The 15,482-nt window shown below is 25.8% G+C and overlaps 1 long non-coding RNA gene across 3 annotated transcripts; it reads right to left on the reverse strand.

The window, feature by feature from the left end:
- Window positions 1-10,446: 10,446 nt before the first annotated feature.
- On the reverse strand, window positions 10,447-12,998 carry LOC141704378 (uncharacterized). Of its 3 annotated transcripts, none has more exons than XR_012567941.1 (6): window positions 12,909-12,998; window positions 12,707-12,812; window positions 12,424-12,587; window positions 11,797-12,155; window positions 11,027-11,590; window positions 10,447-10,749 (listed from the first exon to the last, which is right to left on the reverse strand). It is a non-coding gene; the product is annotated as an uncharacterized LOC141704378 (long non-coding RNA). The 3 variants fall into 3 exon arrangements; XR_012567939.1 differs by having other exon boundaries at window positions 10,449-10,749; window positions 11,027-11,432; XR_012567940.1 differs by lacking the exon at window positions 12,707-12,812 and having other exon boundaries at window positions 10,450-10,749; window positions 11,027-11,432.
- Window positions 12,999-15,482: the final 2,484 nt, after the last annotated feature.

Here is a 15,482-nt window from a genome sequence, read left to right on the forward strand (position 1 = left end):
TTAATTTGATTTATTATTTGCATATTTAGGATAAAATGCATAATAAAGACTTTATATAAAGAATTATTTCTTTTAGCCTTAATTTGATTTATTATTTGCATATTATGATAATGCATATAAGGACTTATAGAAAAGTTCCATTCTTTTAGAACCTTATTTGATTATTATTTGCATATTTAGTAAAATGCATATAAACTTATAAAGAAGTCTGTCTTTTTACCTTAATTGATTTATTATTTGCATATTTAGGATAATGCATAATCAAGACTTAGAAAAAGAATTCATCTTTAGACCTTAATTTGATTTATTATTTGCATATTTAGGATAAAATGCATAATACTTATAGAAAGAAGTCATGTCTTTTAGACCTAATTTGATTTATTATTTGCATATTTAGGATAAAATGCATAATAAAGACTTTAGAAAAGATCATGTCTTTTAGTCCTTAATTTGATTATTTTTGCATATTTAGGATAAATGCATAATAAAGACTTAGAAAAGATCATGTCTTTTAGACCTTAATTTGATTTATTATTTGCATATTTGGATAAATGCATAATGACTTATAAGAATTCAGTCTTCTTTTAGACCTTAATTTGATTTATTATTTGCATATTTAGTAAAATGCATAATAAACTTATAGAAAAGATTCAGTCTTTTAGACCTTATTTTTTATTATTTGCATATTTAGGATAAAATGCATAATAAAGACTTATAAAAAAGAATTCATGTCTTTTAGCCTTAATTTGATTTATTATTGCATATTTAGGATAAATGCATAATAAAGACTTATAGAAGAAGTCATGTCTTTTAGCCTTAATTTGATTTATTATTTCATATTTAGGATAAATGCTATAAAGACTTATAGAAAAGAATTTCTGTTCTTTTAGCCTTAATTTGATTTATTATTTGCATTTTAGGATAAAATGCATAATAAAGACTTATAGAAAAGAATTCATGTCCTTTTAGACCTTAATTTGATTTATTATTGCATATTTAGGATAAAATGCATAATAAAGAACTTATAGAAAAGAATTCATAGTCTTTTAGACCTTAATTTGATTTATTATTTGCATTATTTAGGATAAAATGCATAATAAAGACTTATAGAAAAGAATTCCATGTCTTTTAGACCTTAATTTGATTTATTATTTGCATATTTAGGATAAAATGCATAATAAAGACTTATAGAAAAGAATTCATGTCTTTTAGCCCTTAATTTGATTTATTATTTGCATATTTAGGATAAAATGCATAATAAAGACTTATAGAAAAGAAGTCATGTCTTTTAGCCTTAATTGGATTTATTATTTGCATATTTAGGATAAAATGCATAATAAAGACTTATAAAAAGAATTCATGTCTTTTAGCCTTAATTTGATTTATTATTTGCTATTTAGGATAAAATGCATAATAAAAGACTTATAGAAAAGAATTCATGTCTTTTAGACCTTAATTTGATTTATTATTTGCATATTTAGGATAAAATGCATAATAAAGACTTATAGAAAAAGATTCATGTCTTTTAGACCTTAATTTGATTTATTATTTGCATATTTAGGATAAAATGCATAATAAGACTTATTAGAAAGAATTCATTCTTTTAGACCTTAATTTGATTTATTATTTGCATATTTAGGATAAAATGCATAATAAAACTTATAAAAAGAAGTCATGTCTTTTAGCCTTAATTTGATTTATTATTTGCATATTTAGGATAAAATGCATAATAAACTTATAGAAAAGAATCATGTCTTTTAACCTTAATTTGATTTATTATTTGCATATTTAGGATAAAATGCATAATAAAGACTTATAGAAGACATTCTTTTAGCCTTAATTTGATTTATTATTTGCATATTTAGGATAAAATGCATAATAAAGACTTAGAAAAGAATTCATGTCTTTTAGCCTTAATTTGATTTATTATTTGCATATTTAGGATAAAATGCATAATAAAGACTTATAGAAAAGAAGTCATGTCTTTTAGACCTTAATTTGATTTATTATTTGCATATTTAGGATAAAATGCATAATAAAGACTTATAGAAAAGAAGTCATGTCTTTTAGACCTTAATTTGATTTATTATTTGCATATTTAGGATAAAATGCATAATAAAGACTTATAGAAAAGAAGTCATGTCTTTTAGCCCTTAATTTGATTTATTATTTGCATATTTAGGATAAATGCATAATAAAGACTTATAGAAAAGAATTCATGTCTTTTAGACCTAATTTGATTTATTATTTGCATATTTAGGATAAAATGCATAATAAAGACTTATAGAAAAGAATTCATGTCTTTTAGACCTTAATTTGATTTATTATTTGCATATTTAGGATAAAATGCATAATAAAGACTTATAGAAAAGAAGTCATGTCTTTTAGACCTTAATTTGATTTATTATTTGCATATTTAGGATAAAATGCATAATAAAGACTTATAGAAAAGAATTCATGTCTTTTAGACCTTAATTTGATTTATTATTTGCATATTTAGGATAAAATGCATAATAAAGACTTATAGAAAAGAAGTCATGTCTTTTAGACCTTAATTTGATTTATTATTTGCATATTTAGGATAAAATGCATAATAAAGACTTATAGAAAAGAATTCATGTCTTTTAGCCCTTAATTTGATTTATTATTTGCATATTTAGGATAAAATGCATAATAAAGACTTATAGAAAAGAATTCATTTCTTTAGACCTTAATTGATTTATTATTTGCATATTTAGGATAAAATGCATAATAAAGACTTATAGAAAAGAAGTCATGTCTTTTAGACCTTAATTTGATTATTATTTGCATATTTAGGATAAAATGCATAATAAAGACTTATAGAAAAGAAGTCATGTCTTTTAGCCCTTAATTTGATTTATTATTGCATATTTAGGATAAAATGCATAATAAAGACTTATAGAAAAGAATTCATGTCTTTTAGACCTTAATTTGATTTATTATTTGCATATTTAGGATAAAATGCATAATAAAGACTTATAGAAAAGAATTCATGTCTTTTAGACCTTAATTTGATTTATTATTTGCATATTTAGGATAAAATGCATAATAAAGACTTATAGAAAAGAATTCATGTCTTTTAGACCTTAATTTGATTTATTATTTGCATATTTAGGATAAAATGCATAATAAAGACTTATAGAAAAGAATTCATGTCTTTTAGACCTTAATTTGATTTATTATTTGCATATTTAGGATAAAATGCATAATAAAGACTTATAGAAAAGAAGTCATGTCTTTTAGACCTTAATTTGATTTATTATTTGCATATTTAGGATAAAATGCATAATAAAGACTTATAGAAAAGAAGTCATGTCTTTTAGCCCTTAATTTGATTTATTATTTGCATATTTAGGATAAAATGCATAATAAAGACTTATAGAAAAGAAGTCATGTCTTTTAGCCCTTAATTTGATTTATTATTTGCATATTTAGGATAAAATGCATAATAAAGACTTATAGAAAAGAATTCATGTCTTTTAGCCCTTAATTTGATTTATTATTTGCATATTTAGGATAAAATGCATAATAAAGACTTATAGAAAAGAATTCATGTCTTTTAGACCTTAATTTGATTTATTATTTGCATATTTAGGATAAAATGCATAATAAAGACTTATAGAAAAGAAGTCATGTCTTTTAGACCTTAATTTGATTTATTATTTGCATATTTAGGATAAAATGCATAATAAAGACTTATAGAAAAGAATTCATGTCTTTTAGCCCTTAATTTGATTTATTATTTGCATATTTAGGATAAAATGCATAATAAAGACTTATAGAAAAGAATTCATGTCTTTTAGACCTTAATTTGATTTATTATTTGCATATTTAGGATAAAATGCATAATAAAGACTTATAGAAAAGAATTCATGTCTTTTAGACCTTAATTTGATTTATTATTTGCATATTTAGGATAAAATGCATAATAAAGACTTATAGAAAAGAAGTCATGTCTTTTAGCCCTTAATTTGATTTATTATTTGCATATTTAGGATAAAATGCATAATAAAGACTTATAGAAAAGAATTCATGTCTTTTAGACCTTAATTTGATTTATTATTTGCATATTTAGGATAAAATGCATAATAAAGACTTATAGAAAAGAATTCATGTCTTTTAGACCTTAATTTGATTTATTATTTGCATATTTAGGATAAAATGCATAATAAAGACTTATAGAAAAGAATTCATGTCTTTTAGACCTTAATTTGATTTATTATTTGCATATTTAGGATAAAATGCATAATAAAGACTTATAGAAAAAGAAGTCATGTCTTTTAGACCTTAATTTGATTTATTATTTGCATATTTAGGATAAAATGCATAATAAAGACTTATAGAAAAGAATTCATGTCTTTTAGACCTTAATTTGATTTATTATTTGCATATTTAGGATAAAATGCATAATAAAGACTTATAGAAAAGAAGTCATGTCTTTTAGACCTTAATTTGATTTATTATTTGCATATTTAGGATAAAATGCATAATAAAGACTTATAGAAAAGAAGTCATGTCTTTTAGCCCTTAATTTGATTTATTATTTGCATATTTAGGATAAAATGCATAATAAAGACTTATAGAAAAGAATTCATGTCTTTTAGCCCTTAATTTGATTTATTATTTGCATATTTAGGATAAAATGCATAATAAGACTTATAGAAAAGAATTCATGTCTTTTAGACCTTAATTTGATTTATTATTTGCATATTTAGGATAAAATGCATAATAAAGACTTATAGAAAAGAATTCATGTCTTTTAGACCTTAATTTGATTTATTATTTGCATATTTAGGATAAAATGCATAATAAAGACTTATAGAAAAGAATTCATGTCTTTTAGACCTTAATTTGATTTATTATTTGCATATTTAGGATAAAATGCATAATAAAGACTTATAGAAAAGAATTCATGTCTTTTAGACCTTAATTTGATTTATTATTTGCATATTTAGGATAAAATGCATAATAAAGACTTATAGAAAAGAAGTCATGTCTTTTAGACCTTAATTTGATTTATTATTTGCATATTTAGGATAAAATGCATAATAAAGACTTATAGAAAAGAATTCATGTCTTTTAGACCTTAATTTGATTTATTATTTGCATATTTAGGATAAAATGCATAATAAAGACTTATAGAAAAGAATTCATGTCTTTTAGCCCTTAATTTGATTTATTATTTGCATATTTAGGATAAAATGCATAATAAAGACTTATAGAAAAGAATTCATGTCTTTTAGACCTTAATTTGATTTATTATTTGCATATTTAGGATAAAATGCATAATAAAGACTTATAGAAAAGAAGTCATGTCTTTTAGACCTTAATTTGATTTATTATTTGCATATTTAGGATAAAATGCATAATAAAGACTTATAGAAAAGAATTCATGTCTTTTAGCCCTTAATTTGATTTATTATTTGCATATTTAGGATAAAATGCATAATAAAGACTTATAGAAAAGAATTCATGTCTTTTAGACCTTAATTTGATTTATTATTTGCATATTTAGGATAAAATGCATAATAAAGACTTATAGAAAAGAATTCATGTCTTTTAGACCTTAATTTGATTTATTATTTGCATATTTAGGATAAAATGCATAATAAAGACTTATAGAAAAGAATTCATGTCTTTTAGACCTTAATTTGATTTATTATTTGCATATTTAGGATAAAATGCATAATAAAGACTTATAGAAAAGAAGTCATGTCTTTTAGACCTTAATTTGATTTATTATTTGCATATTTAGGATAAAATGCATAATAAAGACTTATAGAAAAGAATTCATGTCTTTTAGACCTTAATTTGATTTATTATTTGCATATTTAGGATAAAATGCATAATAAAGACTTATAGAAAAGAATTCATGTCTTTTAGACCTTAATTTGATTTATTATTTGCATATTTAGGATAAAATGCATAATAAAGACTTATAGAAAAGAAGTCATGTCTTTTAGACCTTAATTTGATTTATTATTTGCATATTTAGGATAAAATGCATAATAAAGACTTATAGAAAAGAATTCATGTCTTTTAGCCTTAATTTGATTTATTATTTGCATATTTAGGATAAAATGCATAATAAAGACTTATAGAAAAGAATTCATGTCTTTTAGACCTTAATTTGATTTATTATTTGCATATTTAGGATAAAATGCATAATAAAGACTTATAGAAAAGAATTCATGTCTTTTAGCCTTAATTTGATTTATTATTTGCATATTTAGGATAAAATGCATAATAAAGACTTATAGAAAAGAATTCATGTCTTTTAGACCTTAATTTGATTTATTATTTGCATATTTAGGATAAAATGCATAATAAAGACTTATAGAAAAGAAGTCATGTCTTTTAGACCTTAATTTGATTTATTATTTGCATATTTAGGATAAAATGCATAATAAAGACTTATAGAAAAGAAGTCATGTCTTTTAGCCCTTAATTTGATTTATTATTGCATATTTAGGATAAAATGCATAATAAAGACTTATAGAAAAGAAGTCATGTCTTTTAGACCTTAATTTGATTTATTATTTGCATATTTAGGATAAAATGCATAATAAAGACTTATAGAAAAGAATTCATGTCTTTTAGACCTTAATTTGATTTATTATTTGCATATTTAGGATAAAATGCATAATAAAGACTTATAGAAAAGAAGTCATGTCTTTTAGACCTTAATTTGATTTATTATTTGCATATTTAGGATAAAATGCATAATAAAGACTTATAGAAAAGAAGTCATGTCTTTTAGACCTTAATTTGATTTATTATTTGCATATTTAGGATAAATGCATAATAAAGACTTATAGAAAAGAATTCATGTCTTTTAGACCTTAATTTGATTTATTATTTGCATATTTAGGATAAAATGCATAATAAAGACTTATAGAAAAGAAGTCATGTCTTTTAGACCTTAATTTGATTTATTATTTGCATATTTAGGATAAAATGCATAATAAAGACTTATAGAAAAGAATTCATGTCTTTTAGACCTTAATTTGATTTATTATTTGCATATTTAGGATAAAATGCATAATAAAGACTTATAGAAAAGAAGTCATGTCTTTTAGACCTTAATTTGATTTATTATTTGCATATTTAGGATAAAATGCATAATAAAGACTTATAGAAAAGAATTCATGTCTTTTAGACCTTAATTTGATTTATTATTTGCATATTTAGGATAAAATGCATAATAAAGACTTATAGAAAAGAAGTCATGTCTTTTAGACCTTAATTTGATTTATTATTTGCATATTTAGGATAAAATGCATAATAAAGACTTATAGAAAAGAATTCATGTCTTTTAGACCTTAATTTGATTTATTATTTGCATATTTAGGATAAAATGCATAATAAAGACTTATAGAAAAGAAGTCATGTCTTTTAGACCTTAATTTGATTTATTATTTGCATATTTAGGATAAAATGCATAATAAAGACTTATAGAAAAGAATTCATGTCTTTTAGACCTTAATTTGATTTATTATTTGCATATTTAGGATAAAATGCATAATAAAGACTTATAGAAAAGAATTCATGTCTTTTAGACCTTAATTTGATTTATTATTTGCATATTTAGGATAAAATGCATAATAAAGACTTATAGAAAAGAATTCATGTCTTTTAGACCTTAATTTGATTTATTATTTGCATATTTAGGATAAAATGCATAATAAAGACTTATAGAAAAGAATTCATGTCTTTTAGACCTTAATTTGATTTATTATTTGCATATTTAGGATAAAATGCATAATAAAGACTTATAGAAAAGAAGTCATGTCTTTTAGACCTTAATTTGATTTATTATTTGCATATTTAGGATAAAATGCATAATAAAGACTTATAGAAAAGAATTCATGTCTTTTAGACCTTAATTTGATTTATTATTTGCATATTTAGGATAAAATGCATAATAAAGACTTATAGAAAAGAATTCATGTCTTTTAGACCTTAATTTGATTTATTATTTGCATATTTAGGATAAAATGCATAATAAAGACTTATAGAAAAGAATTCATGTCTTTTAGACCTTAATTTGATTTATTATTTGCATATTTAGGATAAAATGCATAATAAAGACTTATAGAAAAGAATTCATGTCTTTTAGACCTTAATTTGATTTATTATTTGCATATTTAGGATAAAATGCATAATAAAGACTTATAGAAAAGAAGTCATGTCTTTTAGACCTTAATTTGATTTATTATTTGCATATTTAGGATAAAATGCATAATAAAGACTTATAGAAAAGAAGTCATGTCTTTTAGACCTTAATTTGATTTATTATTTGCATATTTAGGATAAAATGCATAATAAAGACTTATAGAAAAGAAGTCATGTCTTTTAGACCTTAATTTGATTTATTATTTACATATTTAGGATAAAATGCATAATAAAGACTTATAGAAAAGAAGTCATGTCTTTTAGACCTTAATTTGATTTATTATTTGCATATTTAGGATAAAATGCATAATAAAGACTTATAGAAAAGAATTCATGTCTTTTAGACCTTAATTTGATTTATTATTTGCATATTTAGGATAAAATGCATAATAAAGACTTATAGAAAAGAATTCATGTCTTTTAGACCTTAATTTGATTTATTATTTGCATATTTAGGATAAAATGCATAATAAAGACTTATAGAAAAGAAGTCATGTCTTTTAGACCTTAATTTGATTTATTATTTGCATATTTAGGATAAAATGCATAATAAAGACTTATAGAAAAGAATTCATGTCTTTTAGACCTTAATTTGATTTATTATTTGCATATTTAGGATAAAATGCATAATAAAGACTTATAGAAAAGAAGTCATGTCTTTTAGACCTTAATTTGATTTATTATTTGCATATTTAGGATAAAATGCATAATAAAGACTTATAGAAAAGAATTCATTTCTTTTAGACCTTAATTTGATTTATTATTTGCATATTTAGGATAAAATGCATAATAAAGACTTATAGAAAAGAAGTCATGTCTTTTAGACCTTAATTTGATTTATTATTTGCATATTTAGGATAAAATGCATAATAAAGACTTATAGAAAAGAATTCATGTCTTTTAGACCTTAATTTGATTTATTATTTGCATATTTAGGATAAAATGCATAATAAAGACTTATAGAAAAGAATTCATGTCTTTTAGTCCTTAATTTGATTTATTATTTGCATATTTAGGATAAAATGCATAATAAAGACTTATAGAAAAGAAGTCATGTTTTTAGACCTTAATTTGATTTATTATTTGCATATTTAGGATAAAATGCATAATAAAGACTTATAGAAAAGAATTCATTTCTTTTAGACCTTAATTTGATTTATTATTTCCATATTTAGGATAAAATGCATAATAAAGACTTATAGAAAAGAATTCATGTCTTTAGACCTTAATTTGATTTATTATTTGCATATTTAGGATAAATGCATAATAAAGACTTATAGAAAAGAATTCATGTCTTTTAGACCTTAATTTGATTTATTATTTGCATATTTAGGATAAAATGCATAATAAAGACTTATAGAAAAGAAGTCATGTCTTTTAGACCTTAATTTGATTTATTATTTGCATATTTAGGATAAAATGCATAATAAAGACTTATAAAAAAGAAGTCATGTCTTTTAGCCCTTAATTTGATTTATTATTTACATATTTAGGATAAAATGCATAATAAAGACTTATAGAAAAGAATTCATGTCTTTTGGTCCTTAATTTGATTTATTATTTGCATATTTAGGATAAAATGCATAATAAAGACTTATAGAAAAGAAGTCATCACTACAACATATTTGCAATCATACAACTGTTTTTTACCGTTGTGTGACAAGTATGTTTTCCGTTGTCTATCCAACACTCGTGTGATTGAACATGAGACAATGGTTGTTTTTACCCTTGTAAAAAGAGAGATTAAACAACATGTTAGAGTGCTTGTGTTAACATGGAACACACAACAGTTATTCTAAACAAAGTGTTGTTGGAACTTTTTTAAACAACTGTTTTTTTATTCAACTATTGTCTGTCTAACTTAACAACAATAGTTTTTACAAAAAAACCATTATTGTTAACTTATTCGATATTTTCATAAACAACAGTTTATAAAAAAAAATTAACTAGCTAAAACCATTGTCTTGAATGTTTTTTATTTAAAAGACAATGGTATAAAAAATTTAAACCATTGCAAAGAATATCAAAAGACAACAGTTTTTTTTAAAAAAAATAAGTGAATGAGACATACAACGGTTTTCATCATTTTTTAAGTGGGTTTCACACAACAGTTTACAAAATTAATCTCATTATTTAAAATAAATCAATTTTAAAATAAAATGATATTATAATAATTCAATTTTTGTTTCACAATTAAAATTAAATTTATAATACAATGTTTCTCTACAGAAATAACAACTATAACTTAAAATCTATTTCTAAACATGATCATTAAGGTACACATTTTAATCGTCTCGGCTATTAAAAACATCAAGTCCCATTTATGTTGGATCAGTGGCTTGCAACTCAACCTTGATGCTGTGGAGTTCCCTCTTGAATCTGACCTGACCTTAGAGCTTGTATTCTCGTCAATATACTTGTAGTTGCAGAACCACAGAGAGTAGCCTTCTATGTTATACATGCCCAGACCAAAACCAGTGTCTCATTTGATGTCAACTTCGAATACTTTGCACCAGACAGTGCTTCCACCGAGGAGCTCCCCAACAAGTAAAGCTGGTAAGATTAAATAATATTTTAGCTTTACCAGTAACCAGATATTCTACAGAGGAAATAAATCATGAACCATGTAGAATATAACAAAAAAAATCCCACATCTAAAACCGGAACACGAGTTTTATTAATGAGATGTGAAGCTGTATATAGATGCACAATCACATTTTTTAAACTTTCTGGGCAAACATTTACATTGCTCTGTGTAAACATATATTGAATGTAAAAGCTCATGTATTTAATGCAAGAAAAGTATAACACGAGTTCACAGAGCAATTACCTGGTATGAGAGTGTTCATTCACGACATATGTACTTCTACGGAAAGGGGTAGCCGGTAAATGTGTTATGACAGTTGGGCTGGCAGGTGCTACATTGGACTGATCTCTATTTGGTCTATCCAGGTAATAGAGAAACATAATTAATGTTGATACTAATACAGTGGAACACACAAGTACAATGACCCAATTGCTGAAGTTACTGGAAGAAGGCAGTTCGGTTATCTTCTCAGGTTCATAGTTTACATCAATTTCTACTTTCTGGCCATTGGCTGCAAGTGAGATGATCAATTTATCTTTGAACCTCTCGGAGCCGAGAACTTTGACCTCATATTCTGCCTCCCCTGCTACTCCATAATTTTCCATGTGGACATGTGTGATCAGTAACTCTTTCCGACCATTCCAGTCAACTACAACATTTATATTACCGACTACCGTTATGATAGACTTGTCAGCCTTGGGGTCAAATAGTAATATGCACGACTTGTGCCTATAGGGTTGATTGATGCAGTAGATGCCGAGAGTAGGCACACAAATTGTGATATGCACGAAAAATAGAACTCAACATCTACATTTGTTAACAAAGATGATGCAACCACTATTATTCAATCAACATTTTAGAAGCTTTCAGGTCAATTCACACCCACAATCAGAATTAAATATTTCAATCTTTTTCAGTTAATATGATCTCAAACTATCAATAAAATTATGTTTACACATATTAATTACAAGGCCTACTAAATAATATTTCATAATACTAGAATTGAAGAATACCTCAGCATTAACCTATGCAGTGTGTTTGATCCCAAATATGGAACTCGTGTTTAACATCTTCTCATGCTCGAAGGCCAATAGCAGGACTCAAATTGACAGATGGTAATGATAATCGCAGTGTAGGAGCAGAAGGTCAAAGAAGTGGCTCTACTGGAACATCCATCGAATTTCAAACATGGAATGCAACAGGAGTTCACTTCTTTAGAGACAAAATAGGGAAAATGCAACAGGAGTTCACTTTGTATTTCCAGTGTTGCAAATCCCCCAACAAAAAGGGCAGAAACAGATCCAGATATATATATATATATATATATATTGTTGGCTCCTCGCAAATATGCACTAATTGTAACCCTTATTTCCTGCAATGAACCTTAAAATAGTTAGTGCAGCCAAACAACAACCTGGACAGTGAAAACACATATTCTTAAAACGCTTAACTATTAATATAAACTATAGAAAAAAGAAAACTAGTCGAACTTACAGCTCCACCGATTGAATGTCCACACAACACTAGTTTTTGATTTTTTTTCTTGGCTAGTCTATATAAATCCAATACATGATCCAATTGGTTTTAATCCCTTTTGGTGGCTTTCCTCCATAAAAAATAAGTGCCTTCTTAACACCTACCTTCTCAGATCCTCCGGTGATACTGGTTGTGAGCACTGGCTTATCAACTCCAGTGGCCTTCCAATACCCTGAAATTGCTTCACGATTTGGCCAGGCGCCATTAGGGTACTTCCGATCCCTTGGACTGAAAAAGTACCATTCCTGCTCCCCGAACGAAGCCTTTGCTGCATTTTTCAAACCAGAACACATCATCAACAATCTCCAATATAATAACATAACACGTCATCCTCATAATTAAATGATTATCACCTTATACACAAATAATCACATATTTATAAATCACCTGGAAATTCCCACGGATCGAACTTATAAAGATCGACTATAGCGATGATAGAAACAGGAAGAGGAGCAGAGGCACCCTTTTTCTTCTACTTGAACCACATCCTTAACTACTTAAAAGTAATTAAAAAATCAAAGCCTCAACTAATTAAAAAATAGGGTTTTAAATTCAAACCCCAATTGAAAACTTGGTTTATAAAACTTACTCAATTCCATCTTTACACTCCAACGTGTAATTCTTTGCTCTTCAAACCTATGAATTTGAACAGAGTGAGGGGAGATGCAAGCTATTAGATCTTAACTCTCGAGAGTTGTTAGAGTTGAATTCTTTCTCAGTTCTTCAGTTTAAACTTTGCCCTCATATGCTATTAGCACTACAGAAACCCAAAATCATTATGTTTCAATTGGAGAGAGAGATAGAAGAGAGAGAGAGGGATATACAGAGTTAGCCAACAGAGAAACAACAAAGAAGATGAAAAATTATTAATCAAGAATAAAGTCGGAGACTGATTTGAGAAGAAAAGGTAAATGGAAGCTATAAGTTAGATAAGGTCTGAGTTGAAAGTAAAAGGGGAGTTAAAGGGGGGAACCAAATTTTGTGAAGGGGGGAAATGATTGACCCATGGAGGGAACCAAAATATTGGTTTGATATTATTAAAAAATCAAAATTATAGTAGTAAATTTTAAATAGTTATTTTTTCATTTAATTAAGATCAAATTCAAGGGAATATAAATTTCAAAATTTTTAATTATTTTTATATATAACTAATGTCAATATATTTGTACAGTTGAATTATAGTAGACACATATTAAAAAATTATTTTATCAATATGACTAAAATTGATATATCTTAACATCCGTACGGTTGGATTGTCGAAAAATCATTTTAAAAAATTAATCCTGTAAATCGGGAACAAGTCTCGTTGTCGGGAGGGGTACTTTTACCGGATTTTTCTAATCCTGACATGCAACATGAATTTCAAATTTTTTAATAATTTGTTCTTATGACTAAAATCGATATATCTTAACATCCGTACGGTTGGATCGTCGAAAAATCATTTTAAAAAATTAATCCTGTAAATCGAGAACGAGTCTCGTTGTCCGGAGGGGTACTTTTACCAGATTTTTCTAATCCTGACATGCAAAATGAATTTCAAATTTTTTTAATAATTTGTTCTTATGACTAAAATCGATATATCTTAACATCCGTACGGTTGGATCGTCGAAAAATCATTTTAAAAAATTAATCCTGTAAATCGGGAACGAGTCTCGTTGGTGGCATGGGTACTTTTACCATATTTTTCTAATCCTGACATGCAAGATGAATTTTAAAATTTTAATAATTTTTTTATATGACTAAAATTGATATATCTTGACATCCGTACGGTTGGATCATCGAAAAAATCATTTTAAAAATTAATCTTGTAAATCGGGAACGAGTCTCGTTTTCGGGAGGGGAACTTTTACTGAATTTTTCTAATCCTGACATACAAGATGGATTCCAAATTTGTTATTAATTTTTTCATATGACTAAAATTGATATATCTTAACATTCGTACGGTTGGATCGTCGAAAAAATCATTTTAAAAATTAATCTTGTAAATCGGGAACGAGTCTCTTTGTCGGGAGGGGTACTTTTACCGGATTTTTCTAATCCTGACATGCAAGATGAAGTTCATATTTTTTAATAATTTTTTTATATGACTAAAATTGATATATCTTAACATCCGTACGGTTGGATTGTCGAAAAAATCATTTTAAAAATTAATCTTGTAAATCGGGAACGAGTCTCGTTGTCGGGGGGTTACTTTTACTGGATTTTTCTAATCCTGACATGCAAGATGAAGTTCATATTTTTTAATAATTTTTTCATATGACTAAAATTGAGATATCTTAACATCCGTACGGTTGGATCGTCGAAAAAATCATTTTAAAAATTAATGTTGTAAATCGGGAACGAGTCTCTTTGTCGGGAGGGGTACTTTTACCGGATTTTTCTAATCCTGACATGCAAGATGAAGTTCATATTTTTTAATAATTTTTTCATATGACTAAAATTGATATATCTTAACATCCGTACGGTTGGATCGTCGAAAAAATGATTTTAAAAATTAATCTTGTAAATCGGGAACGAGTCTCGTTGTTGGGAGGGGTACTTATACCAGATTTTTCTAATCCTGACATGCAAGATGAAGTTCATATTTTTTAATAATTTTTTCATATGACTAAAATTGATATATCTTAACATCCGTACGGTTGGATCATCGAAAAAATCATTTTAAAAATTAATCTTGTAAATCGGGAACGAGTCTCGTTGTCGAGAGGGGTACTTTTACCGGATTTTTCTAATCCTAACATGCAAGATGAAGTTCATATTTTTTAATAATTTTTTCATATGACTAAAATTGATATATCTTAACATCCGTACGGTTGGATCGTCGAAAAAATCATTTTAAAAATTAATCTTGTAAATCCAGAACGAGTCTCGTTGTCGGGAGGGGTACTTAGACCGGATTTTGCTAATCCTGACATGCAAGATGAAGTTCATATTTTTTAATAATTTTTTCATATGACTAAAATTGATATATCTTAACATCCGTACGGTTGGATCGTCGAAAAAATCATTTTAAAAATTAATTTTTTAAATCGGGAACGAGTCTCTTTGTCGGGAGGGGTACTTTTACCGGATTTTTCTAATCCTGACATGCAAGATGAAGTTCATATTTTTTAATAATTTTTTCATATGACTAAAATTGATATATCTTAACATCCGTACGGTT

Source organism: Apium graveolens, unplaced genomic scaffold, assembly GCF_009905375.1.
Source record: "Apium graveolens cultivar Ventura unplaced genomic scaffold, ASM990537v1 ctg7775, whole genome shotgun sequence".
NCBI lineage: Eukaryota > Viridiplantae > Streptophyta > Magnoliopsida > Apiales > Apiaceae > Apium > Apium graveolens.